This window comes from Coloeus monedula (assembly GCF_965178545.1).
Source record: "Coloeus monedula genome assembly, contig: HAP1_SCAFFOLD_150, whole genome shotgun sequence".
Classification (NCBI taxonomy): Eukaryota; Metazoa; Chordata; class Aves; order Passeriformes; family Corvidae; genus Coloeus; species Coloeus monedula.
The window spans coordinates 1-27951 of NW_028120762.1; positions in this window are offsets into that span (position 1 = coordinate 1).

Sequence of the window (27951 nt, forward strand, 5' to 3'; positions counted from 1 at the left end):
AGCGCGGGGGCTACTGCGCATGCGCGGGGGGGTGGCTACTGCGCATGCGCCAGAGCGGTGGCTACTGCGCATGCGCGGGCGCGGGGGCTACTGCGCATGCGCAGGGCTACGGCGCATGCGCGGGCTCGGTGGTACGGCGCATGCGCGGGCGCGGGTTCTACTACGCATGCGCGGGCTCGGTGGCTACGGCGCATGCTCGGGCGCGGTGGCTACGGCGCATGCTCGGGCGCGGCGGCTACTGCGCATGCGCGGGCGCGGTGGCTACTGCGCATGCGCGGGCGCGGGGGCTACGGCGCATGCGCGGGCGCGGGGGCCACTGCGCATGCGCGGGCGCGGGGGCTACGGCGCATGCGCGGGGCTACGGCGCATGCGCGGGCTCGGTGGCTACGGCGCATGCGCGGGCGCGGGTTCTACTGCGCCTGCGCGGGCGTGGGGGCTACGGCGCATGCGCGGGCGCGGTGGCTACTGCGCATGCGCGTGCGCGGCGGCTACTGCGCATGCGCGTGCGCGGCGGCTACGGCGCATGCGCGGGCGCGGTGGCTACTGCGCATGCGCGGGCGCGGTGGCTACTGCGCATGCGCGGGCGCGGCGGCTACGGCGCATGCTCGGGCGCGGCGGCTACTGCGCATGCGCGGGCGCGGTGGCTACTGCGCATGCGCGGGCGCGGGGGCTACTGCGCATGCGCAGGGCTACGGCGCATGCGCGGGCTCGGTGGTACGGCGCATGCGCGGGCGCGGGTTCTACTACGCATGCGCGGGCTCGGTGGCTACGGCGCATGCGCGGGCGCGGGGGCTACTGCGCATGCGCGGGCGCGGGGGCTACCGCGCATGCGCGGGCGCGGGGGCTACTGCGCATGCGCGGGAGCGGAGGCTAATGCGCATGCGCGGGCGCGGTGGCTACTGCGCATGCGCGGGCGCGGTGGCTACTGCGCATGCGCGGGAGCGGTGGCTACTGCGCTTGCGCGGGCGCGGGGGCTACTGCGCATGCGCGGGCGCGGGGGCTAATGCGCATGCGCGGGCGCGGTGGCTACTGCGCATGCGCGGGCGCGGGGGCTACGGAGCATGCGCGGGCCCGGGGGTACGGAGCATGCGCGGGCCCGGGGGCTACGGAGCATGCGCGGGCGCGGGGGCTACGGAGCATGCGCGGGCCCGGGGGTACGGAGCATGCGCGGGCCCGGGGGCTACGGAGCATGCGCGGGCGCGCTGGCCCTACCCCCCCCCCCCCCCCCCCCCCCCCCCCACTGCTCATGCGCGGGAACGCTGGGCCCCCCCACTCCACTGCGCATGCGCGGGCGCGGTGGCTAATGCGCATGCGCGGGCGCGGTGGCTACTGCGCATGCGCGGGCGCGGAGGCTACTGCGCATGCGCGGGCCCGGGGGCTACGGAGCATGCGCGGGCCCGGGGGCTACGGAGCATGCGCGGGCCCGGGGGCTACGGAGCATGCGCGGGCGCGGGGGCTACGGAGCATGCGCGGGCCCGGGGGTACGGAGCATGCGCGGGCCCGGGGGCTACGGAGCATGCGCGGGCGCGCTGGCCCTACCCCCCCCCCCCCCCCCCCCCCCCACTGCTCATGCGCGGGAACGCTGGGCCCCCCCACTCCACTGCGCATGCGCGGGCGCGGTGGCTAATGCGCATGCGCGGGCGCGGTGGCTACTGCGCATGCGCGGGCGCGGAGGCTACTGCGCATGCGCGGGCCCGGGGGCTACGGAGCATGCGCGGGCCCGGGGGCTACGGAGCATGCGCGGGCCCGGGGGCTACGGAGCATGCGCGGGCGCGGGGGCTACGGAGCATGCACGGGCGCGCTGGGTCTACCGCGCATGCGCGGGCGCGCTGGCCCTACCCCCCCTCCCACTGCTCATGCGCGGGCACGCTGGGCCCCTCCCCCCCACTGCGCATGCGTAGGCGCGCCTGCCCGCCCCCCCCCCCCCCCCCACCACTGCGCATACGCGGGCACGCTGGGCCCCCCCCCCACCCCCCCCACTGCGCATGCGCGGGCGCCCTGGGCCCGTCCCTGTGCTGGCGCTGCTGGGGCACCTGCAGTGCTGGCAGCACCTCTGGGACAAGAAGGACACGGAGGGGCTGGAGCGAGTCCAGGCAAGGGAACGGAGCTGGCAAGGGGCTGGAGAGTTCCTGAGAGAGCTGGGAAAGGGGCACAGCCTGCAGCAAAGGAGGCTCAGGGGGGACATTGTGGCTCTGCACAAGCCCCTGACAGGAGGGAGCAGCCGGGGGGGTCGGGCTCTGCTCCCAGGGAACAGGGACAGGAGGAGAGGGAACGGCCTCAGGCTGGGCCAGGGGAGGCTCAGGGTGGATATTGGGGAAATTCCTAAATGGAAAGGGCGCTCAGGCCTTGGCACAGCTGCCCAGGGAGGTTTGGAGTGCCCACCCCTGGGAGTGCTCCAACACCTGTGGCTGTGGCATGGGCGGACGTGGTCAGCGCTGGCCGTGCTGGTGCTGGTTGCACTCAGTGATCTCCGAGGTCTTTTCCAACCTTGATTCCGCTCTCAAGGCAGCCCCACAGAGGAGCAGCACAAAAGGCACCCCAGGCTGCGAGCGGAGGGTTCAGAACACGCTGCGGCAGCAGGAACGAAGCTCTGCAGGATGAAACTGAAAAGGGGAGAAACGCCGGGCTCTGTGAAAGGGAACAACTGAGAGAGCCACAAACGAGCCACCAAACTTCTCACAGGGGACACCACCAGCAGCACAGGTGTGAAGGGACTTCTTTTTGCCCCAGAAGTGTGAATCCACAGCCCAAGCCACGTGCACACACTGCAGATGTGAAGTGTATTTTTACTGCCAGCAAGCACTTGGCAATAAAAAAACCTCAGCCCCAAAGCTTGATGTCTAAACAGCAACACACAAGTTCTAAGCCAGCTGTCGAGAGAAACAAAACACAGCAAAAACAAAGCAGAAAGGGAGCAAAACCTTGTCACACTGGCTGTGTTTCCGAGCGTGACAGCTTCTGCCATGCTGGGAATGCAGCACCAAACACAAAAATCCTACTGCAACTCCTGGATCCCATAGCAGGGAGGACATGGAGATTCCCCGTGGGAATCAGGGATGCAGGACTCGGCTGTGCTGCCATCACTCCCTCAGGAATAGCCAGGTTTAGCTCATTCTGTCTGCCCAGAGAGGGGGATTTGCCCCTGGATGCCCTGGAATGTTCCAGGCCAGGCTGCACACTGGGGCTGGGAGCAGCCCGGGACAGTGGGAGGTGTCCCTGCCCGTGGCAGCGCTGGCACTGGATGAGCTTGAAGGTCCTTCCAAGCCCAAATGGTTCTGTGAGTCTTAGAGCCCTGAAATTCTCATGACAGAGGTGGAAGTGCAAGAGCTTAAGGTCCCTTCCCAAAAAAACCCCATTGCACGACTCTGCAGCTTCTGGAGCCCTGGGTCCATGGAAATGCAGTTGCAGAGGAGCTCCGAGGAAATGGGTGTTTTGGGGAGAGCAGAGTGGCTGGAAGAGAGGAACAGGAACAGTCTCCTCGAGCAAGCCCTTGTGTCTCAGGGAGCGGGATCGGCTCGCTCCTAACGCACCTGGTGACTCCCAGAGCGGGGGATGGAAACGCAGCCCAGGTCCGAAAGAAACCTCTGCGCATCATGCGCGGGCGCGCTGCCCCGCGGCGCGGGGCCCACGCGGGGGCACGGCCGCGCGGGCGCGGTGGCTACTGCGCATGCGCGGGCGCGGGGGCTACTGCGCATGCGCGGGCGCGGGGGCTACTGCGCATGCGCGGGCGCGGGGGCTACGGCGCATGCTCGGGCGCAGTGGCTACGGCGCATGCGCGGGCGCGGTGGCCCTACCCCCCCTCCCACTGCTCATGCGCGGGCACGCTGGGGCCCCCCCACCCCACTGCGCATGCTCGGGCGCGGTGGCTACGGCGCATGCGCGGGCGCAGTGGCTACTGCGCATGCGCGGGCGCGGGGGCTACGGCGCATGCGCGGGCGCGGTGGCTACTGCGCATGCGCGGGCTCGCTGGGTCTACTGCGCATGCCCGGGCGCCCTGGGTCTACTGCGCATGCGCGGGCGCGCTGGCCCTACCCCCCCTCCCACTGCTCATGCGCGGGCGCGCTGGGCCCCCCCCACCCCACTGCGCATGCTCGGGCGCAGTGGCTACTGCGCATGCGCGGGCGCGCTGGGTCTACTGCGCATGCGCGGGCGCGGTGGCTACTGCGCATGCTCGGGCGCGGGGGCTACTGCGCATGCGCGGGCGCGGGGGCTACTGCGCATGCGCGGGCGCGGGGGCTACGGCGCATGCTCGGGCGCAGTGGCTACTGCGCATGCGCGGGCGCGGTGGCTACTGCGCATGCGCGGGCGCGGGGGCTACGGCGCATGCGCGGGCGCGGGGGCTACTGCGCATGCCCGGGCGCCCTGGGTCTACTGCGCATGCGCGGGCGCGCTGGCCCTACCCCCCCTCCCACTGCTCATGCGCGGGCGCGCTGGGCCCCCCCACCCCACTGCGCATGCGCTGGCGCAGTGGCTACGGCGCATGCGCGGGGCGCGCTGGGTCTACTGCGCATGCGCGGGCGCGGTCGGTCTACTGCGCATGCGCGGGCGCGCTGGCCCTAGCCCTCCTCCCACTGCTCATGCGCGGGAACGCTGGGCCCCCCCAACCCACTGCGCATGCGCGGCCGCGGTGGCTAATGCGCATGCGCGGGCGCGGTGGCTAATGCGCATGCGCGGCCGCGGTGGCTACTGCGCATGCGCGGGCTCGCTGGGTCTACTGCGCATGCGCGGGCGCGCTGGCCCTACCCCCCCCCCTCCCACTGCTCATGCGCAGGCGCGCTGGGCCCCCCCCCACCCCACTGCGCATGCTCGGGCGCAGTGGCTACGGCGCATGCGCGGGCGCGGTGGCTACCGCGCATGCGCGGGCGCGCTGGCCCTACCCCCCCCCCCCTCCCACTGCTCATGCGCGAGAACGCTGGGCCCCCCCACTCCACTGCGCATGCGCGGGCGCGGTGGCTAATGCGCATGCGCGGGCGCGGTGGCTACTGCGCATGCGCGGGCGCGGGGGCTACGGCGCATGCGCGAGCGCGGGGGCTACTGCGCATGCGCGGGCGCGGGGGCTTCTGCGCATGCGCGGGCTCGCTGGGTCTACTGCGCATGCGCGGGCGCGCTGGCCCTACCCCCCCTCCCACTGCTCATGCGCGGGCGCGCTGGGCCCCCCCACCCCACTGCGCATGCTCGGGCGCAGTGGCTACGGAGCATGCGCGGGCGCGGTGGCTACCGCGCATGCGCGGGCGCGCTGGCCGTACCCCCCCCCCCCTCCCACTGCTCATGCGCGGGCGCGCTGGGCCCCCCCACCTCACTGCGCATGCTCGGGCGCAGTGGCTACGGAGCATGCGCGGGCGCGCTGGCCCTACCCCCCCCGCCCCCCCCACTGCTCATGCGCGGGAACGCTGGGCCCCCCACTCCACTGCGCATGCTCGGGCGCGGTGGCTAATGCGCATGCGCGGGCGCGGTGGCTACTGCGCATGCGCGGGCGCGGTGGCTAATGCGCATGCGCGGGCGCGGTGGCTACTGCGCATGCGCGGGCGCGGGGGCTACGGAGCATGCGCGGGCTCGCTGGGTCTACTGCGCATGCGCGGGCGCGCTGGCCCTACCCCCCCTCCCACTGCTCATGCGCGGGCGCGCTGGGCCCCCCCACCCCACTGCGCATGCTCGGGCGCAGTGGCTACGGAGCATGCGCGGGCCCGGGGGCTACGGAGCATGCGCAGGCGCGGTGGCTACCGCGCATGCGCGGGCGCGCTGGCCCTACCCCCCCCCCCCCCCCCCCCCACTGCTCATGCGCGGGAACGCTGGGCCCCCCCACTCCACTGCGCATGCGCGGGCGCGGTGGCTAATGCGCATGCGCGGGCGCGGTGGCTACTGCGCATGCGCGGGCGCGGACGCTACTGCGCATGCGCGGGCGCGGGGGCTACTGCGCATGCGCGGGCGCGGGGGCTACGGAGCATGCGCGGGCCCGGGGGCTACGGAGCATGCGCGGGCGCGGGGGCTACTGCGCATGCGCGGACACGGGGGCTTCTGCGCATGCGCGGGCTCGCTGGGTCTACTGCGCATGCGCGGGCGCGCTGGCCCTACCCCCCCTCCCACTGCTCATGCGCGGGCGCGCTGGGCCCCCTCACCTCACTGCGCATGCTCGGGCGCAGTGGCTACGGAGCATGCGCGGGCGCGGTGGCTACCGCGCATGCGCGGGCGCGCTGGCCCTACCCCCCCCCCCCCTCCCACTGCTCATGCGCGGGAACGCTGGGCCCCCCACTCCACTGCGCATGCGCGGGCGCGGTGGCTAATGCGCATGCGCGGGCGCGGTGGCTAATGCGCATGCGCGGGCGCGGTGGCTACTGCGCATGCGCGGGCGCGGGGGCTACGGAGCATGCGCGGGCGCGGGGGCTACGGAGCATGCGCGGGCGCGGGGGCTACGGAGCATGCGCGGGCACGGTGGCCCTACCCCCCCCCCCCCCCCCACTGCTCATGCGCGGGAACGCTGGGCCCCCCACTCCACTGCGCATGCGCGGGCGCGGTGGCTACTGCGCATGCGCGGGCGCGGGGGCTACTGCGCATGCGCGGGCGCGGGGGCTACGGCGCATGCTCGGGCGCAGTGGCTACGGCGCATGCGCGGGCGCGGTGGCCCTACCCCCCCTCCCACTGCTCATGCGCGGGCACGCTGGGGCCCCCCCACCCCACTGCGCATGCTCGGGCGCGGGTGGCTACGGCGCATGCGCGGGCGCAGTGGCTACTGCGCATGCGCGGGCGCGGGGGCTACTGCGCATGCGCGGGCGCGGTGGCTACTGCGCATGCGCGGGCTCGCTGGGTCTACTGCGCATGCCCGGGCGCCCTGGGTCTACTGCGCATGCGCGGGCGCGCTGGCCCTACCCCCCCTCCCAGTGCTCATGCGCGGGCGCGCTGGGCCCCCCCACCCCACTGCGCATGCTCGGGCGCAGTGGCTACTGCGCATGCGCGGGCGCGCTGGGTCTACTGCGCATGCGCGGGCGCGGTGGCTACTGCGCATGCTCGGGCGCGGGGGCTACTGCGCATGCGCGGGCGCGGGGGCTACGGCGCATGCTCGGGCGCAGTGGCTACGGCGCATGCGCGGGCGCGGTGGCCCTACCCCCCCTCCCACTGCTCATGCGCGGGCACGCTGGGGCCCCCCCCACCCCACTGCGCATGCGCGGGCGCGGTTGCTACGGCGCATGCGCGGGCGCAGTGGCTACTGCGCATGCGCGGGCGCGGTGGCTACTGCGCATGCGCGGGCGCGGGGGCTACTGCGCATGCGCGGGCTCGCTGGGTCTACTGCGCATGTCCGGGCGCCCTGGGTCTACTGCGCATGCGCGGGCGCGCTGGCCCTACCCCCCCTCCCACTGCTCATGCGCGGGCACGCTGGGCCCCCCTCACCCCACTGCGCATGCGCGGGCGCGGTGGCTACGGCGCATGCGCGGGCGCAGGGGCTACTGCGCATGCGCGGGCGCGGTGGCTACGGCGCATGCGCGGGCGCGGTGGCTACTGCGCATGCGCGGGCGCGGGGGCTACTGCGCATGCCCGGGCGCCCTGGGTCTACTGCGCATGCGCGGGCGCGCTGGCCCTACCGCCCCTCCCACTGCTCATGCGCGGGCGCGCTGGGCCCCCCCACCCCACTGCGCATGCTCGGGCGCAGTGGCTACTGCGCATGCGCGGGCGCGGTGGCTACTGCGCATGCGCGGGCGCGGGGGCTACGGCGCATGCGCGGGCGCGGGGGCTGCGGCGCATGCGCGGGCGCGGTGGCTACGGCGCATGCGCGGGCGCGGGGGCTACTGCGCATGCCCGGGCGCCCTGGGTCTACTGCGCATGCGCGGGCGCGCTGGCCCTACCCCCCCTCCCACTGCTCATGCGCGGGCGCGCTGGGCCCCCCCACCCCACTGCGCATGCTCGGGGCGCAGTGGCTACGGCGCATGCGCGGGGCGCGCTGGGTCTACTGCGCATGCGCGGGCGCGGTCGGTCTACTGCGCATGCGCGGGCGCGCTGGCCCTAGCCCTCCTCCCACTGCTCATGCGCGGGAACGCTGGGCCCCCCCAACCCACTGCGCATGCGCGGCCGCGGTGGCTAATGCGCATGCGCGGGCGCGGTGGCTAATGCGCATGCGCGGCCGCGGTGGCTACTGCGCATGCGCGGGCTCGCTGGGTCTACTGCGCATGCGCGGGCGCGCTGGCCCTACCCCCCCCCTCCCACTGCTCATGCGCAGGCGCGCTGGGCCCCCCCCCACCCCACTGCGCATGCTCGGGCGCAGTGGCTACGGCGCATGCGCGGGCGCGGTGGCTACCGCGCATGCGCGGGCGCGCTGGCCCTACCCCCCCCCCCCTCCCACTGCTCATGCGCGAGAACGCTGGGCCCCCCCACTCCACTGCGCATGCGCGGGCGCGGTGGCTAATGCGCATGCGCGGGCGCGGTGGCTACTGCGCATGCGCGGGCGCGGGGGCTACGGCGCATGCGCGAGCGCGGGGGCTACTGCGCATGCGCGGGCGCGGGGGCTTCTGCGCATGCGCGGGCTCGCTGGGTCTACTGCGCATGCGCGGGCGCGCTGGCCCTACCCCCCCTCCCACTGCTCATGCGCGGGCGCGCTGGGCCCCCCCACCCCACTGCGCATGCTCGGGCGCAGTGGCTACGGAGCATGCGCGGGCGCGGTGGCTACCGCGCATGCGCGGGCGCGCTGGCCATACCCCCCCCCCCTCCCACTGCTCATGCGCGGGCGCGCTGGGCCCCCCCACCTCACTGCGCATGCTCGGGCGCAGTGGCTACGGAGCATGCGCGGGCGCGCTGGCCCTACCCCCCCCCCCCCCCCCCCCACTGCTCATGCGCGGGAACGCTGGGCCCCCCACTCCACTGCGCATGCGCGGGCGCGGTGGCTAATGCGCATGCGCGGGCGCGGTGGCTACTGCGCATGCGCGGGCGCGGTGGCTACTGCGCATGCGCGGGCGCGGGGGCTACGGAGCATGCGCGGGCCCGGAGGTACGGAGCATGCGCGGGCCCGGGGGCTACGGAGCATGCGCAGGCGCGGTGGCTACCGCGCATGCGCGGGCGCGCTGGCCCTACCCCCCCCCCCCCCCCCCCCCCCCCACTGCTCATGCGCGGGAACGCTGGGCCCCCCCACTCCACTGCGCATGCGCGGGCGCGGTGGCTAATGCGCATGCGCGGGCGCGGTGGCTACTGCGCATGCGCGGGCGCGGACGCTACTGCGCATGCGCGGGCGCGGGGGCTACTGCGCATGCGCGGGCGCGGGGGCTACGGAGCATGCGCGGGCCCGGGGGCTACGGAGCATGCGCGGGCGCGGGGGCTACTGCGCATGCGCGGGCACGGGGGCTTCTGCGCATGCGCGGGCTCGCTGGGTCTACTGCGCATGCGCGGGCGCGCTGGCCCTACCCCCCCTCCCACTGCTCATGCGCGGGCGCGCTGGGCCCCCTCACCTCACTGCGCATGCTCGGGCGCAGTGGCTACGGAGCATGCGCGGGCGCGGTGGCTACCGCGCATGCGCGGGCGCGCTGGCCCTACCCCCCCCCCCTCCCACTGCTCATGCGCGGGAACGCTGGGCCCCCCACTCCACTGCGCATGCGCGGGCGCGGTGGCTAATGCGCATGCGCGGGCGCGGTGGCTACGGAGCATGCGCGGGCGCGGTGGCTACTGCGCATGCGCGGGCGCGGGGGCTACGGAGCATGCGCGGGCCCGGGGATACGGAGCATGCGCGGGCCCGGGGGCTACGGAGCATGCGCGGGCGCGGGGGCTACGGAGCATGCACGGGCGCGCTGGGTCTACTGCGCATGCGCGGGCGCGCTGGCCCTACCCCCCCTCCCACTGCTCATGCGCGGGCACGCTGGGCCCCCCCCCCCCACCCCACTGCGCATGCGCTGGCGCTCTGGGCCCCTCCCCCCCACTGCGCATGCGCAGGCGCGCCTGCCCGCCCCCCCCCCCCCCCCACCACTGCGCATACGCGGGCACGCTGGGCCCCCCCCCCCACCCCCCCCCACTGCGCATGCGCGGGCGCCCTGGGCCCGTCCCTGTGCTGGCGCTGCTGGGGCACCTGCAGTGCTGGCAGCACCTCTGGGACAAGAAGGACACGGAGGGGCTGGAGCGAGTCCAGGCAAGGGAACGGAGCTGGCAAGGGGCTGGAGAGTTCCTGAGAGAGCTGGGAAAGGGGCACAGCCTGCAGCAAAGGAGGCTCAGGGGGGACATTGTGGCTCTGCACAAGTCCCTGACAGGAGGGAGCAGCCGGGGGGGTCGGGCTCTGCTCCCAGGGAACAGGGACAGGAGGAGAGGGAACGGCCTCAGGCTGGGCCAGGGGAGGCTCAGGGTGGATATTGGGGAAATTCCTAAATGGAAAGGGCGCTCAGGCCTTGGCACAGCTGCCCAGGGAGGTTTGGAGTGCCCACCCCTGGGAGTGCTCCAACACCTGTGGCTGTGGCATGGGCGGACGTGGTCAGCGCCGGCCGTGCTGGTGCTGGTTGCACTCAGTGATCTCCGAGGTCTTTTCCAACCTTGATTCCGCTCTCAAGGCAGCCCCACGGAGGAGCAGCACAAAAGGCACCCCCAGGCTGCGAGCGGAGGGTTCAGAACACGCTGCGGCAGCAGGAACGAAGCTCTGCAGGATGAAACTGAAAAGGGGAGAAACGCCGGGCCCTGTGAAAGGGAACAACTGAGAGAGCCACAAACGAGCCACCAAACTTCTCACAGGGGACACCACCAGCAGCACAGGTGTGAAGGGACTTCTTTCTGCCCCAGAAGTGTGAATCCACAGCCCAAGCCACGTGCACACACTGCAGATGTGAAGTGTATTTTTACTGCCAGCAAGCACTTGGCAATAAAAAAACCTCAGCCCCAAAGCTTGATGTCTAAACAGCAACACACAAGTTCTAAGCCAGCTGTCGAGAGAAACAAAACACAGCAAAAACAAAGCAGAAAGGGAGCAAAACCTTGTCACACTGGCTGTGTTTCCGAGCGTGACAGCTTCTGCCATGCTGGGAATGCAGCACCAAACACAAAAATCCTACTGCAACTCCTGGATCCCATAGCAGGAAGGACATGGAGATTCCCCGTGGGAATCAGGGATGCAGGACTCGGCTGTGCTGCCATCACTCCCTCAGGAATAGCCAGGTTTAGCTCCTTCTGTCTGCCCAGAGAGGGGGATTTGCCCCTGGATGCCCTGGAATGTTCCAGGCCAGGCTGCACACTGGGGCTGGGAGCAGCCCGGGACAGTGGGAGGTGTCCCTGCCCGTGGCAGCGCTGGCACTGGATGAGCTTGAAGGTCCTTCCAAGCCCAAATGGTTCTGTGAGTCTTAGAGCCCTGAGATTCTCATGACAGAGGTGGAAGTGCAAGAGCTTAAGGTCCCTTCCCAAAAAAAACCCCATTGCACGACTCTGCAGCTTCTGGAGCCCTGGGTCCATGGAAATGCAGTTGCAGAGGAGCTCCGAGGAAATGGGTGTTTTGGGGAGAGCAGAGTGGCTGGAAGAGAGGAACAGGAACAGTCTCCTCGAGCAAGTGTGTCTCAGGGAGCGGGATCGGCTCGCTCCTAACGCACCTGGTGACTCCCAGAGCGGGGGATGGAAACGCAGCCCAGGTCCGAAAGAAACCTCTGCGCATCATGCGCGGGCACGCTGCCCCGCGGCGCGGGGCCCACGCGCGGGCACGGCCGAGCGGGCGCGGTGGCTACTGCGCATGCGCGGGCGCGGTGGCTACTGCGCATGCGCGGGCGCGGGGGCTACGGCGCATGCGCGGGCGCGGGGGCTACTGCGCATGCGCGGGCGCGGGGGCTACTGCGCATGCGCGGGCGCGGTGGCTACTGCGCATGCCCGGGCGCCCTGGGTCTACTGCGCATGCCCGGGCGCCCTGGGTCTACTGCGCATGCGCGGGCGCGCTGGCCCTACCCCCCCTCCCACTGCTCATGCGCGGGCGCGCTGGGCCCCCCCACCCCACTGCGCATGCTCGGGCGCAGTGGCTACGGCGCATGCGCGGGGCGCGCTGGTTCTACTGCGCATGCGCGCGCGGTCGGTCTACTGCGCATGCGCGGGCGCGGTCGGTCTACTGCGCATGCGCGGGCGCGCGCTGGCCCTAGCCCTCCTCCCACTGCTCATGCGCGGGCACGCTGGGCCCCCCCCCACCCCACTGCGCATGCGCGGCCGCGGTGGCTAATGCGCATGCGCGGGCGCGGTGGCTAATGCGAATGCGCGGGCGCGGTGGCTACTGCGCATGCGCGGGCGCGGGGGCTACGTCGCATGCACGAGCGCGGGGGCTACTGCGCATGCGCGGGCGCGGGGGCTTCTGCGCATGCGCGGGCTCGCTGGGTCTACTGCGCATGCGCGGGCGCGCTGGCCCTACCCGCCCCTCCCACTGCTCATGCGCAGGCGCGCTGGGCCCCCCCCCACCCCACTGCGCATGCTCGGGCGCAGTGGCTACGGAGAATGCGCGGGCCCGGTGGCTAATGCGCATGCGCGGGCGCGGTGGCTACTGCGCATGCGCGGGCGCGGGGGCTACGGCGCATGCGCGAGCGCGGGGGCTACTGCGCATGCGCGGGCGCGGCGGCTTCTGCGCATGCGCGGGCTCGCTGGGTCTACCGCGCATGCGCGGGCGCGCTGGCCCTACCCCCCCCCCCCTCCCACTGCTCATGCGCGGGAACGCTGGGCCCCCCCCACTCCACTGCGCATGCGCGGGCGCGGTGGCTACTGCGCATGCGCGGGCGCTGTGGCTACGGCGCATGCGCGGGCGCGGTGGCTAATGCGCATGCGCGGGCGCGGTGGCTTCTGCGCATCCGCGGGCGCGGTGGCTACCGCGCATGCGCGGGCGCGGGGGCTACGGAGCATGCGCGGGCGCGGGGGCTACGGAGCATGCGCGGGCGCGGGGGCTACGGAGCATGCGCGGGCGCGCTGGGTCTACTGCGCATGCGCGGGCGCGCTGGCCCTACCCCCCCCTCCCACTGCTCATGCGCGGTCACGCTGGGCCCCCCACCCCACTGCGCATGCGCGGGCGCGGTGGCTAATGCGCATGCGCGGGCGCGGGGGCTACGGCGCATGCGCGGGCGCGGTGGCTACTGCGCATGCGCGGGCGGGGTGGCTACGGCGCATCCGCGGGCGCGGTGGCTACTGCGCATGCGCGGGCGCGGGGGCTACGGCGCATGCGCGAGCGCGGGGGGCGCATGCGCGGGCGCGGGGGCTTCTGCGCATGCGCGGGCTCGCTGGGTCTACTGCGCATCCGCGGGCGCGCTGGCCCTACCCCCCCCCCTCCCACTGCTCATGCGCGGGCACGCTGGGCCCCCCCGCCCCACTGCGCATGCTCGGGCGCGGTTGCTAATGCGCATGCGCGGGCGCGGTGGCTACTGCGCATGCGCGGGCGCGGTGGCTAATGCGCATGCGCGGGCGCGGTGGCTACGGCGCATCCGCGGGCGCGGTGGCTACTGCGCATGCGCGGGCGCGGTGGCTACCCCCCTCGCGCATACGCGGGCGCGCCGGCCCCCCCCACACCACTGCGCATGCGCTGGCGCTCTGGGCCCCTCCCCCCCACTGCGCATGCGCAGGCGCGCCTGCCCGCCCCCCCCCCCCCCCCCACCACTGCGCATACGCGGGCACGCTGGGCCCCCCCCCCCACCCCCCTACTGCGCATGCGCGGGCGCCCTGGGCCCGTCCCTGTGCTGGCGCTGCTGGGGCACCTGCAGTGCTGGCAGCACCTCTGGGACAAGAGGGACACGGAGGGGCTGGAGCGAGTCCAGGCAAGGGAACGGAGCTGGCAAGGGGCTGGAGAGTTCCTGAGAGAGCTGGGAAAGGGCACAGCCTGCAGCAAAGGAGGCTCAGGGGGGACCTTGTGGCTCTGCACAAGTCCCTGACAGGAGGGAGCAGCCGGGGGGTCGGGCTCTGCTCCCAGGGAACAGGGACAGGAGGAGAGGGAACGGCCTCAGGCTGGGCCAGGGGAGGCTCAGGGTGGATATTGGGGAAATTCCTAAATGGAAAGGGCGCTCAGGCCTTGGCACAGCTGCCCAGGGAGGTTTGGAGTGCCCACCCCTGGGAGTGCTCCAACACCTGTGGCTGTGGCATGGGCGGACGTGGTCAGCGCTGGCCGCGCTGGTGCTGGTTGCACTCAGTGATCTCCGAGGTCTTTTCCAACCTTGATTCCGCTCTCAAGGCAGCCCCACGGAGGAGCAGCACAAAAGGCACCCCAGGCTGGGCCCCCCCCTCCCACTGCGCATGCGCGGTGCGCCTGCCGGCCCCCCCCTCCCCACTGCGCATGCGCGGGCGCGCTGGCCAGCCCCCTACCCACTGCGCATGCGCGGGCGCTCTGGGCCCCCCCCACCCCCCACTGCGCATGCGCGGGCGCGCCTGCCGTCCCCCCCACCCACTGCGCATGCGCGGTGCGCCGGCCGACCATCCCCCCCCCAACCCCCCCACCCACTGCGCATGCGCCGGCAGGCTGGGGCCCCCCCTCCCCCCACTGCGCATGCGCGGGCGCGCTGGCCCTACCCCCCCTCCCACTGCGCATGCGCGGGCGCCCTGGCCGGGCCCCCACCCCACTGCACATGCGCGGTGCGCCTGCCGGCCCCCCCCCACCCACTGCGCATGCGCGGTGCCCGGCCGCCCCCCCCAACCCCCCCACCCACTGCGCATGCGCCGGCAGGCTGGGGCCCCCCCCACCCCCCACTGCGCATGCGCGGGCGCGCTGGCCCTACCCCCCTCCCACTGCGCATGCGCGGGCGCGCTGGCCGGGCCCCCACCCCACTGCGCATGCGCGGGAGATCTAGACGACCCCCCCCACCCCCACTGCGCATGCGCGGGCGCCCTGGCCGGGCCCCCACCCCACTGCGCATGCGCGGGCCCGCTGGCCCTACCCCCACCCTCTCCCACTGCGCATGCGCGGGAGAGCTGGCCGGCCCCCCACCCCCACCCCCACTGCGCATGCGCGGTGCGAGTGCCGGCCCCCCCCTCCCCACTGCGCATGCCGCGGCGCGCCTACCAGCCCCCTACCACTGCGCATGCGCGGGCGCTCTGGGCCCCCCCCACCCCCCACTGCGCATGCGCGGGCGCGCTGGGCCCTACCCCCCCCACCACTGCGCATGCGCGGGCGCGCTGGCCGGGCCCCCACCCCACTGCGCATGCGCGGGAGAGCTGGCCGGCCTCCCCACCCCCACTGCGCATGCGCGGTGCGCCTGCCGGCCCCCCCCCTCCCCACTGCGCATGCGCGGGCGCGCTGGCCAGCCCCCTACCCACTGCGCATGCGCGGGCGCTCTGGGCCCCCCCCCCCCCCCACCCCCCACTGCGCATGCGCGGGCGCGCCTGCCGTCCCCCCCACCCACTGCGCATGCGCGGTGCGCCGGCCGACCCATCCCCCCCCCCACCCACTGCGCATGCGCCGGCAGGCTGGGGCCCCCCCCACCCCCCACTGCGCATGCGCGGGCGCGCTGGGCCCGTCCCTGTGCTGGCACTGACGGGGCACCTGCAGTGCTGGCAGCACCTCTGGGACAAGAAGGACACGGAGGGGCTGGAGCGAGTCCAGGCAAGGGAACGGAGCTGGCAAGGGGCTGGAGAGTTCCTGAGAGAGCTGGGAAAGGGGCACAGCCTGCAGCAAAGGAGGCTCAGGCGGGACCTTGTGGCTCTGCACAAGCCCCTGACAGGAGGGGGCAGCCGGGGGTGTCGGGCTCTGCTCCCAGGGAACAGGGACAGGAGGAGAGGGAACGGCCTCAGGCTGGGCCAGGGGAGGCTCAGGGTGGATATTGGGGAAATTCCTCCATGGAAAGGGCGCTCAGGCCTTGGCACAGCTGCCCAGGGAGGTTTGGAGTGCCCACCCCTGGGAGTGCTCCAACACCTGTGGCTGTGGCATGGACGGACGTGGTCAGCGGTGGCCGCGCTGGTGCTGGTTGCACTCAGTGATCTCCGAGGTCTTTTCCAACCTTGATTCCGCTCTCAAGGCAGCCCCACGGAGGAGCAGCACAAAAGGCACCCCCAGGCTGGGCCCCCCCCTCCCACTGCGCATGCGCGGGCGCGCTGGCCCTACCCCCCCTCCCACTGCGCATGCGCGGGCGCCCTGGCCGGGCCCCCACCCCACTGCGCATGCGCGGTGCGCCTGCCGGCCCCCCCCCACCCACTGCGCATGCGCGGTGCCCCGGCCGCCCCCCCCAACCCCCCCACCCACTGCGCATGCGCCGGCAGGCTGGGGCCCCCCCCACCCCCCACTGCGCATGCGCGGGCGCGCTGGCCCTACCCCCCCCCTCCCCACTGCGCATGCGCGGGCGCGCTGGCCGGGCCCCCACCCCACTGCGCATGCGCGGGAGATCTAGACGACCCCCCCCCACCCCCACTGCGCATGCGCGGGCGCCCTGGCCGGGCCCCAACCCCACTGCGCATGCGCGGGCCCGCTGGCCCTACCCCCACCCTCTCCCACTGCGCATGCGCGGGAGAGCTGGCCGGCCCCCCACCCCCACCCCCACTGCGCATGCGCGGTGCGAGTGCCGGCCCCCCCCCTCCCCACTGCGCATGCGCGGGCGCGCCTACCAGCCCCCTACCACTGCGCATGCGCGGGCGCTCTGGGCCCCCCCCACCCCCCACTGCGCATGCGCGGGCGCGCTGGCCCTACCCCCCCCCTCCCACTGCGCATGCGCGGGCGCGCTGGCCGGGCCCCCACCCCACTGCGCATGCGCGGACCCGCTGGCCCTACCCCCACCCTCTCCCACTGCGCATGCGCGGGAGAGCTGGCCGGCCCCCCCACCCCCACCCCCACTGAGCATGCGCGGTGCGCCTGCCGGCCCCCCCCTCCCCACTGCGCATGCGCGGTGCGCCTGCCGGCCCCCCCCCTCCCCACTGCGCATGCGCCGGCAGGCTGGGGCCCCCCCCACCCCCCACTGCGCATGCGCGGTCGCGATGGCCCTACCCCCACCTCCACTGCGCATGCGCGGTGCGCCGGCCGACCCATCCCCCCCCCCCCCACCCACTGCGCATGCGCCGGCAGGCTGGGGCCCCCCCCCACCCCCCAGTGCGCATGCGCGGGCGCGCTGGGCCCGTCCCTGTGCTGGCACTGCTGGGGCACCTGCAGTGCTGGCAGCACCTCTGGGACAAGAAGGACACGGAGGGGCTGGAGCGAGTCCAGGCAAGGGAACGGAGCTGGCAAGGGGCTGGAGAGTTCCTGAGAGAGCTGGGAAAGGGGCACAGCCTGCAGCAAAGGAGGCTCAGGCGGGACCTTGTGGCTCTGCACAAGCCCCTGACAGGAGGGGGCAGCCGGGGGGGTCGGGCTCTGCTCCCAGGGAGCAGGGACAGGAGGAGAGGGAACGGCCTCAGGCTGGGCCAGGGGAGGCTCAGGGTGGATATTGGGGAAATTCCTCCGTGGAAAGGGCGCTCAGGCCTTGGCACAGCTGCCCAGGGAGGTTTGGAGTGCCCACCCCTGGGAGTGCTCCAACACCTGTGGCTGTGGCATGGACGGACGTGGTCAGCGGTGGCCGCGCTGGTGCTGGTTGCACTCAGTGATCTCCGAGGTCTTTTCCAACCTTGATTCCGCTCTCAAGGCAGCCCCACGGAGGAGCAGCACAAAAGGCACCCCCAGGCTGGGCCCCCCCCTCCCCACTGCGCATGCGCGGGCGCGCCTACCAGCCCCCTACCACTGCGCATGCGCGGGCGCTCTGGGCCCCCCCCACCCCCCACTGCGCATGCGCGGGCGCGCTGGCCCTACCCCCCCTCCCACTGCGCATGCGCGGGCGCGCTGGCCGGGCCCCCACCCCACTGCGCATGCGCGGGAGAGCTGGCCGGCCTCCCCACCTCCACTGCGCATGCGCGGGCCCGCTGGCCCTACCCCCACCCTCTCCCACTGCGCATGCGCGGGAGAGCTGGCCGGCCCCCCCACCCCCACCCCCACTGCGCATGCGCGGTGCGAGTGCCGGCCCCCCCCTCCCCACTGCGCATGCGCGGGCGCGCCTACCAGCCCCCTACCACTGCGCATGCGCGGGCGCCCTGGGCCCCCCCCACTGCGCATGCGCGGGCGCGCTGGCCGGGCCCCCACCCCACTGCGCATGCGCGGGCCCGCTGGCCCTACCCCCACCCTCTCCCACTGCGCATGCGCGGGAGAGCTGGCCGGCCCCCCCACCCCCACCCCCACTGCGCATGCGAGGTGCGCCTGCCGGCCCCCCCCTCCCCACTGCGCATGCGCGGTGCGCCTGCCGGCCCCCCCCCTCCCCACTGCGCATGCGCGGGCGCGCTGGCCAGCCCCCTACCCACTGCGCATGCGCGGGCGCTCTGGGGCCCCCCCCCCCCCCACCCCCCACTGCGCATGCGCGGGCGCGCCTGCCGTCCCCCCCACCCACTGCGCATGCGCGGTGCGCCGGCCGACCCAACCCCCCCCCCCCCCCACACCCACTGCGCATGCGCCGGCAGGCTGGGGCCCCCCCCACCCCCCACTGCGCATGCGCGGGCGCGCTGGCCCTACCCCCCCTCCCACTGCGCATGCGCGGGCGCGCTGGCCGGGCCCCCACCCCACTGCGCATGCGCGGGAGATCTAGACGACCCTCCCCACCCCCACTGCGCATGCGCGGGCCCGCTGGCCCTACCCCCACCCCCACTGCGCATGCGCGGTGCGCCGGCCGACCCATCCTCCCCCCCCCCACCCACTGCGCATGCGCGGGAGATCTAGACGACCCTCCCCACCCCCACTGCGCATGCGCGGGCGCGCTGGCCCTACCCCCCCTCCCACTGCGCATGCGCGGGCGCCCTGGCCGGGCCCCCCACCCCACTGCGCATGCGCGGTGCGCCTGCCGGCCCCCCCCCCACCCACTGCGCATGCGCGGTGCCCCGGCCGCCCCTCCCAACCCCCCCACCCACTGCGCATGCGCCGCCAGGCTGGGGCCCCCCCCACCCCCCACTGCGCATGCGCGGGCGCGCTGGCCCTACCCCCCCTCCCACTGCGCATGCGCGGGCGCGCTGGCCGGGCCCCCACCCCACTGCGCATGCGCGGGAGATCTAGACGACCCCCCCACCCCCACTGCGCATGCGCGGGCCCGCTGGCCCTACCCCCACCCTCTCCCACTGCGCATGCGCGGGAGAGCTGGCCGGCCCCCCCCACCCCCACCCCCACTGCGCATGCGCGGTGCGAGTGCCGGCCCCCCCCCCCCCCACTGCGCATGCGCGGGCGCGCCTACCAGCCCCCTACCACTGCGCATGCGCGGGCGCTCTGGGCCCCCCCCACCCCCCACTGCGCATGCGCGGGCGCGCTGGCCGGGCCCCCACCCCACTGCGCATGCGCGGGAGATCTAGACGACCCCCCCCCCACCCCCACTGCGCATGCGCGGGCGCCCTGGCCGGGCCCCCACCCCACTGCGCATGCGCGGGCACGCTGGCCCTACCCCCACCCTCTCCCACTGCGCATGCGCGGGAGAGCTGGCCGGCACCCCCACCCCCACCCCCACTGCGCATGCGCGGTGCGCCGGCCGACCCATCCTCCCCCCCCCCACCCACTGCGCATGCGCCGGCAGGCTGGGGCCCCCCCCCCCACCCCCCACTGCGCATGCGCGGGCGCGCTGGGCCCGTCCCTGTGCTGGCACTGCTGGGGCACCTGCAGTGCTGGCAGCACCTCTGGGACAAGAAGGACACGGAGGGGCTGGAGCGAGTCCAGGCAAGGGAACGGAGCTGGCAAGGGGCTGGAGAGTTCCTGAGAGAGCTGGGAAAGGGGCACAGCCTGCAGCAAAGGAGGCTCAGGCGGGACCTTGTGGCTCTGCACAAGCCCCTGACAGGAGGGGGCAGCCGGGGGTGTCGGGCTCTGCTCCCAGGGAACAGGGACAGGAGGAGAGGGAACGGCCTCAGGCTGGGCCAGGGGAGGCTCAGGGTGGATATTGGGGAAATTCCTCCATGGAAAGGGCGCTCAGGCCTTGGCACAGCTGCCCAGGGAGGTTTGGAGTGCCCACCCCTGGGAGTGCTCCAACACCTGTGGCTGTGGCATGGACGGACGTGGTCAGCGGTGGCCGCGCTGGTGCTGGTTGCACTCAGTGATCTCCGAGGTCTTTTCCAACCTTGATTCCGCTCTCAAGGCAGCCCCACGGAGGAGCAGCACAAAAGGCACCCCCAGGCTGGGCCCCCCCCTCCCACTGCGCATGCGCGGTGCGCCTGCCGGCCCCCCCCTCCCCACTGCGCATGCGCGGGCGCGCTGGCCAGGCCCCCACCCCACTGCGCATGCGCGGGAGATCTAGACGACCCCCCCCACCCCCACTGCGCATGCGCGGGCCCGCTGGCCCTACCCCCACCCTCTCCCACTGTGCATGCGCGGGAGAGCTGGCCGGCACCCCCACCCCCACCCCCACTGAGCATGCGCGGTGCGCCTGCCGGCCCCCCCCTCCCCACTGCGCATGCGCGGGCGCTCTGGGCCCCCCCCACCACCCACTGCGCATGCGCGGGCGCGCCTGCCGTCCCCCCCACCCACTGCGCATGCGCGGTGCGCCGGCCGACCCATCCCCCCCCCAACCCCCCCATCCACTGCGCATGCGCCGGCAGGCTGGGGCCCCCCCCCACCCCCCACTGCGCATGCGCGGGCGCGCTGGCCCTACCCCCCCTCCCACTGCGCATGCACGGGCGCCCTGGCCGGGCCCCCACCCCACTGCGCATGCGCGGTGCGCCTGCCGGCCCCCCCCCCACCCACTGCGCATGCGCGGTGCCCCGGCCGCCCCCCCCAACCCCCCCACCCACTGCGCATGCGCCGGCAGGCTGGGGCCCCCCCCACCCCCCACTGCGCATGCGCGGGCGCGCTGGCCCTACCCCCCCTCCCACTGCGCATGCGCGGGCGCGCTGGCCGGGCCCCCACCCCACTGCGCATGCGCGGGAGATCTAGACGACCCCCCCCACCCCCACTGCGCATGCGCGGGCGCCCTGGCCGGGCCCCCACCCCACTGCGCATGCGCGGGCCCGCTGGCCCTACCCCCACCCTCTCCCACTGCGCATGCGCGGGAGAGCTGGCCGGCCCCCCCCACCCCCACCCCCACTGCGCATGCGCGGTGCGAGTGCCGGCCCCCCCCCTCCCCACTGCGCATGCGCGGGCGCGCCTACCAGCCCCCTACCACTGCGCATGCGCGGGCGCGCTGGCCCTACCCCCCCTCCCACTGCGCATGCGCGGGCGCGCTGGCCGGGCCCCCACCCCACTGCGCATGCGCGGGAGATCTAGACGACCCCCCCCCACCCCCACTGCGCATGCGCGGGCGCCCTGGCCGGGCGCCCACCTCCCCACTGCGCATGCGCGGGCCCGCTGGCCCTACCCCCACCCTCTCCCACTGCGCATGCGCGGGAGAGCTGGCCGGCACCGCCACCCCCACCCCCACTGCGCATGCGCGGTGCGCCTGCCGGCCCCCCCCTCCCCACTGCGCATGCGCGGTGCGCCTGCCGGCCCCCCCCTCCCCACTGCGCATGCGCGGGCGCGCTGGCCAGCCCCCTACCCACTGCGCATGCGCGGGCGCTCTGGGCCCCCCCCACCCCCCACTGCGCATGCGCGGGCGCCCTGGCCGGGCCCCCACCCCACTGCGCATGCGCGGTGCGCCTGCCGGCCCCCCCACCCACTGCGCATGCGCGGTGCGCCGGCCGACCCATCCCCCCCCCAACCCCCCCACCCACTGCGCATGCGCCGGCAGGCTGGGGCCCCCCCCACCCCCCACTGCGCATGCGCGGGAGAGCTGGCCGGGCCCCCACCCCACTGCGCATGCGCGGGAGATCTAGACGACCCCCCCCAACCCAATGCGCATGCGCGGGCGCCCTGGCCGGGCCCCCACCCCACTGCGCATGCGCGGGCCAGCTGGCCCTACCCCCACCCTCTCCCACTGCGCATGCGCGGGAGAGCTGGCCGGCACCCCCACCCCCACCCCCACTGCGCATGCGCGGTGCGAGTGCCGGCCCCCCCCTCCCCACTGCGCATGCGCGGGCGCGCTGGGCCCCCCCCACCCCCCACTGCGCATGCGCGGCGCGCCTGCCGCCCCATCCCCCCCCCCCCCCACTGCGCATGCGTCGGCAGGCTGGGGCCCCCCCCACCCCCCACTGCTCATGCGCGGGCGCGCTGGGCCCGTCCCTGTGCTGGCACTGCTGGGGCACCTGCAGTGCTGGCAGCACCTCTGGGACAAGAGGGACACGGAGGGGCTGGAGCGAGTCCAGGCAAGGGAACGGAGCTGGTAAGGGGCTGGAGAGTTCCTGAGAGAGCTGGGAAAGGGGCACAGCCTGCAGCAAAGGAGGCTCAGGCGGGACCTTGTGGCTCTGCACAAGCCCCTGACAGGAGGGGGCAGCCGGGGGGGTCGGGCTCTGCTCCCAGGGAACAGGGACAGGAGGAGAGGGAACGGCCTCAGGCTGGGCCAGGGGAGGCTCAGGGTGGATATTGGGGAAATTCCTCCGTGGAAAGGGCGCTCAGGCCTTGGCACAGCTGCCCAGGGAGGTTTGGACTGCCCACCCCTGGGAGTGCTCCAACACCTGTGGCTGTGGCATGGACGGACGTGCTCAGCGGTGGCCGCGCTGGTGCTGGTTGCACTCAGTGATCTCCGAGGTCTTTTCCAACCTTGATTCCGCTCTCAAGGCAGCCCCACGGAGGACTAGCACAAAAGGCACCCCCAGGCTGGGCCACCCCACCCCCCACTGCGCATGCGCGGGCGCCCTGGCCGGGCCCCCACCCCACTGCGCATGCGCGGTGCGCCTGCCGGCCCCCCCCCTCCCCACTGCGCATGCGCGGGCGCGCTGGCCAGCCCCCTACCCACTGCGCATGCGCGGGCGCTCTGGGCCCCCCCCCTCCCCCCCACTGCCCACTGCGCATGCGCGGGCGCGCCTGCCGTCCCCCCCACCCACTGCGCATGCGCGGTGCGCCGGCCGCCCCATCCCCCCCACCCACCCACTGCGCATGCGCGGGCGCGCTGGGCCCGTCCCTGTGCTGGCACTGCTGGGGCACCTGCTGCTCGCTCGCTCCCGGTGCTGCCGCCTCGTGGGGAGAGCCCGGCACTGCAGCCCGCGCAGGCGCTGGACCACGGGATGGGCGTGGAACAGCAGCACAGGGAATGCTGAGGCAGCCCAGGGAATGCTGCGGTCCCAGGGAAGGCTGAGGCGTCCCCTGCCCGGGGCACTCGGCAGCCAAATCCCTGATGCTGAGCAGAAAAAGGAAAGTTCTGGGTTAGTGGGAGGAGGTTTCTGGAATGGAGCTGGGACAGGTGCTGATCCACGCATGGAATCACGGGCTGGTTTGGCTTGGAAGGGACCACCAGGATCATTTACACTCTGTTTGTTGTCTGATTGCACAGCGAAGAACATCCAGAACTGCCACCTCACCCTCACGGACAGCAGGAATGTCTTCCATAGCTCTTGTTTTGGAATGGGAATGGCTGTTGGGAGCTCTGGCAGGACCAGGTAAGAAGAGAAATGGGATCATTGTGGCTGCTGCTGGAGGTGGTTTTCTGCTTTCCGGCTGTTCTTCTCATTGATCCTTTCACAGCAGTGTTCTAGGGCACATTTGAGGGTAATTCCAGGAATCTGAAACCAGATAAAAACTGGTGGGGAAAAAATGTGAACGCGATCCATTTCTGGTAATTCCAAGCTTCTCCCACAACACCGTTCCAGGGGAAAGCTGATAAAAGGGTAAAGACGCAGAGGAACAAGTGCTGTAAAGCCCCCTGGCGCTCTGAGAGAGCAAACCTTCCAGTACTCCCAGCAGATCTCTTGGAGAAAGTGTGGGATCGCAAGGTTTTCCAGGAAAGCAAAGCAAGGGTGGAGATGAGGGAATAGGCTTCCAGTTCTTCCTTGAGCTGAAAGCCTGGGGGAATTGAGAGGGGCCACAAGAACTGTTTGTGTAGGAAAATGGGAGTTTGGGGGCTGAATCTGAGTTTCCCTCTGGGGCATTTTTGAGGGAAAAGCTGAGGTGCTGTTTAAGGGAGAGAATGCAGATTTTTGGGGTGGAAAAGGTTGAATCAATATTGTAGAGGAAGTAAAACGCTGGGGGTAAAAGTGGATGCAATCTGGAGGGGACAGAAGGAATATTTTGGAGGCAAAATGGGGAACTGAGTAGTGGAGAGATGGGGAACATTTTGGAGGCAACACTTGACAAAGTCTCTGGGGTGGAGAACGACCACATGGAGGGAAAAATGAGGTGATGAGCAGTGGGCACGTAGGGAAGGTCGTGGGGGTAAATCTTGAGAAAAGCCCCGTGGTATTCAAGAAATGCTTGAAAGCAGGACTGAGGAATTCAGTGGTGGAAAAATAGGGGAATTTTGCGGGGGTAAAACTTTAAAAGATCTAAGAGTTGAGAGTGTGTGTTTTTAGGTAGAAAGGATGTCTTGTTGAAGTTGGGCGTCTGGATTGTGGCATTTATGGATCCAGAAAGTAGAAGATAAAGGAGACTCCCAAAGCCTCGGTAGCTGTGTTAAGAAATCCGTCCCAGGGAAGAAAGGTACCTAAACCTCCTAGAAGTAGGGACTAATTAGCATGGGAAGGGGAAAACCCACCCCCAGTGGGAGAGAGCACGCCGGGTAAGGGAAGAGAAGGATGCCCTTAAGAAGAAGCAGGGAAGGTGAATTTCTCGGCTTGCTGAAATGTATCCAAAAGTTTGGAACCTGGGTCTGTGTGGAGGCCGGGATTTTCTCGGCCATATGCAGAGCCCAGCACTAGGAATAGAGTAATTCCAGGCTTTACAACGCCAAAAATGCAGTACCAGAGAGTTCTGTTATCCCGAGGACTTGGGGGATATTTGGCAAAAATTTCCGGGGGCCCAGGCTGGACCGAGCTTTTAACGCTCCCCGGATTCACGGGATCGGGGATTCCAGCGTGCCCTGCACGGGTTTTTTCAGGGAAGTCCCAAATCCTTCGTGTGAGCACGAAGCAGAATCCCCTGGGAGCTGTGAAGGCAACAGGATATTTCTTGGGAATTTTGAAGGGTTGGGTGAGTCCTCAGTGTTAGGTTGGAATGAACGCAAATTGTCCGGGAGTTGCTGGTTTGGGGATGGCCGGGTCTGGGTTTGGATTTGTGGGCACCGAGTGTTCCTTGTGTCAGCTTTAGGTCTTCTGGATTGGTGGGAATTGTCAGAGAAAAGAGAAGGCAATTGAAATGCGGAGCTCCATTCCCGGAGAAATGGTCAGGATGGGAGCGGGAAGGCTGTGGAGCTGCTGGGAGCTCGTGGAGAACAAAAGGATCTGAGGCCTGGAGGCAAAAGCTGTGGAACAAAGCCTGAAAAGGGTGTGGGGTGGGGCGGGAGGGGGAGGAGGGCACCGTGGTGGGGGGAAAGAGGGAAAGGATCCCTGCTCCGGGAATCCAGCAGGGACCAGGAGAGGATCATTTTCCATCCACTGCTCTCAGTGGAATCCTAATAAGGACGGTGGAAGGGAAGTGATTCGTTTGTTCTTAGGTTTGGAATGAAAGGTGCTCTTGCAGAGGGGACTATTGACCTGTTAAAATTCTGTTGGATACAGGAAAAGAGGGAGGAAGCAAGCAGCTGGGGAATGAAGGGGTGGATTTTTTGGTGGATACAGGGAAAGACACGGGAAGGGGCTCTCAAGTAAAATACACCTCACGGGCAGCACCAGGAGAAGCCTCAAGTGCCCTTTTTTTCCAAGCTCTGACATTCCAGAGGAGTAAGCAGTGGTCAGCCCATCACTTTCTGTATTCCTTGGATGCCCAGTGCTTTGTTGGGAAGAGATAATATTTGGAAATGAACAAATCCGGGGATGTAATTTCCTGATAGTAAAGCCCCAGAGAGCCTGGTTTTGATATCCTTCCAGCACCCAAACGCAGCAGAGGGAATCCTGGCGGAGCTGGAAAACGCTGTCGCTCCGTCGGTGGAATTCCTGGGAACTGGAAAGCAGCAGAAGCAGCAAGAACAGAGTTGGAAGCAGGCTCCAGCCGGGTAAGGCAGACACCAAATCCTTTGGAATTTGAAGTGGGCAGGGGTGGGAAGAATGAATTCTTACATTTGTAGCCCAGGGATTCCTGAGCAGGATCCCGGCAGGGAAGACTGCAGGGATCAGGCTGGGGCCTGATCGCAGCTGGGGGCAGCGAGCCTTGGAATTGGCTGAAGGGAAGAAAGAGGGATCCTTTGAGCACAAGGATCAGGTGTCAAATGCGGAGATGGCATCAGACAATTCCTCGGGAGGGTTTAGTTCCTGGGCCAAATCGATCTGCTGCCTTGTGAAGGAGCTCAGAGAGCTGGGAAGAGCCCAAGCAACGCAGGGAATGCACCGGCAGATAAAAGTGCCGGGGAACGGTGGGGAAAAGCATCCGAACAGGGGGCCTCGTTTTGTACAGGGACGGTACAAAAAATTGTCCGAAAGAATAGGAATGGAATGGGATTTTACGTATTCCTCGGAGGCCACAATCCAGTGGGAAGGCTGAGAGAAAGAAACAAGGCCTAAAAAGGCAGATGAGCCAAATCTGCCCAAAGCCTCCAATGGCCACATTCCCTGGCATTGCTGAGGACTTCAGCCAAGCTCCAAGCAAAAGGTGAGCCTCTGATTTTGGTGCCAAGGGAAACTCCAAGTTAAGAATGATCCAAATATGAAGCGCTTCTCACAAAACTCAGCTTTGCAAACCTTTCTTTGGGCTAAAAAAGAAAAGATGGGAATGCCCTTGGCAGAAAAGCAGCTGTGAGGCACAGCAGGCTTCAAATGCCTGTCAGCAGGAGCTCCAGGAGAAACGGCTGCTGGCTCCGGGCATCCTGGGCTTTCCAGGCAGGTTTTGTACTGGATTGCAAGGCAGTTTTCCTGCCTCTGGGGGGTGGCACCTGCATCCCGCTGGAAAGGGAAAATGTGGAGAGAGGGGCAAGCGGGAAGACGGTTGCTGATGTGTGTCCTTGGATCGCAGTTCCTCCCGGTGAGTCTGTGCTGCTGGAAGTTTGAAGGAGATCAGTCCTGGAGTACGTGTGGGTTCACCTGTGGGGTTTGGGAGCGACGCCGGACATGAAATTCCAGGGATGTTCCCTTTGCTGGAGTGAGAAGCAGTGGAAGCACTTTGCTGTCTGCTTCTTCATCGCCTTCGCCTCGGTCCCCTGGGGCTCCAGGTAATCCCCTCTCACCTTTGCTTTTCCAAGGGTCTCTAAATGAGGGCTTGAGCTTTGGTGTAGCTCCCTTTACAGGGAAGATCTGTTCCAGGAAAGGTCTCCTGGTCTGGACCGATGGCGTTGCAGGAAGAGCAGGAAACCCCGCAGCTCCTGTGGCTCCCTCATCTGATTTGCCTGCAGGCAGCAGCAAGGATCATTCCCAAGTGTCATCCCCTGGCTCCGTGACTCGGTGAGGTTGTGTTCCGCCAAAGGCCAGGGGCCGCTTTGTTTTGCAGCTCACGAAAGTCCAGCTCGGTGGTGCTGGGTTTGGTTTTTGTGTGTAATGAAGGCACTAAAAAATTCCCCTCCTTCACTGGCACAGCCCTGGAGTGGGAGCAGATTCCCCTTATCCCGCAGTTATCCCGCTCCTGCCCTGGATCCCTGCGGTGCCGTGTGTTCTCCAAGCTCACAGCACTGCTGGCTCTAAACAAGAGAAACAATCCCTGTTCCTTCTCTTCTCCGTCCTTGATGTTCCCAGGCCCTGCATCTCCCTGGCTCTTCCCTGTGGGAGTCTTCATCTCCATCCCACCTTATCCCGATCAGGTAAGGGTCTGAGACGTGTTTAGCAGCAAATGCATTCCTGTGAAGAAAGCCAAGAGCAAAGAGCATCCAGATGCAGAGAAGTCTTTAGAAAAGCGTTCCAGACGTGCAAATGAGGGATGTGTCTTCCTGCATCTCCTGTTGTTTTTCTCTGTCACGTTTTGGAAGGGTTTCTCTCAGTGATTTCCTGCAGTCCAGGTGCGTCCCTTCTTTTGTCCAAATCCAGTGCCAGAGGATCGAACAAGTGACGAGTGGGGCCTGGGATGAAAACGGTTCTCCTAAAATGAGGGAAACAATGCTAGAAGAGAAATGAGCATCCTTTTAATGCCTGGAATAAAAATGCTGGAAAAGGGCACTTTTTATTTGATATGGTGTCATTCTCCTTTTTTTTTCCATAGCTAAAACTCCACGGTGA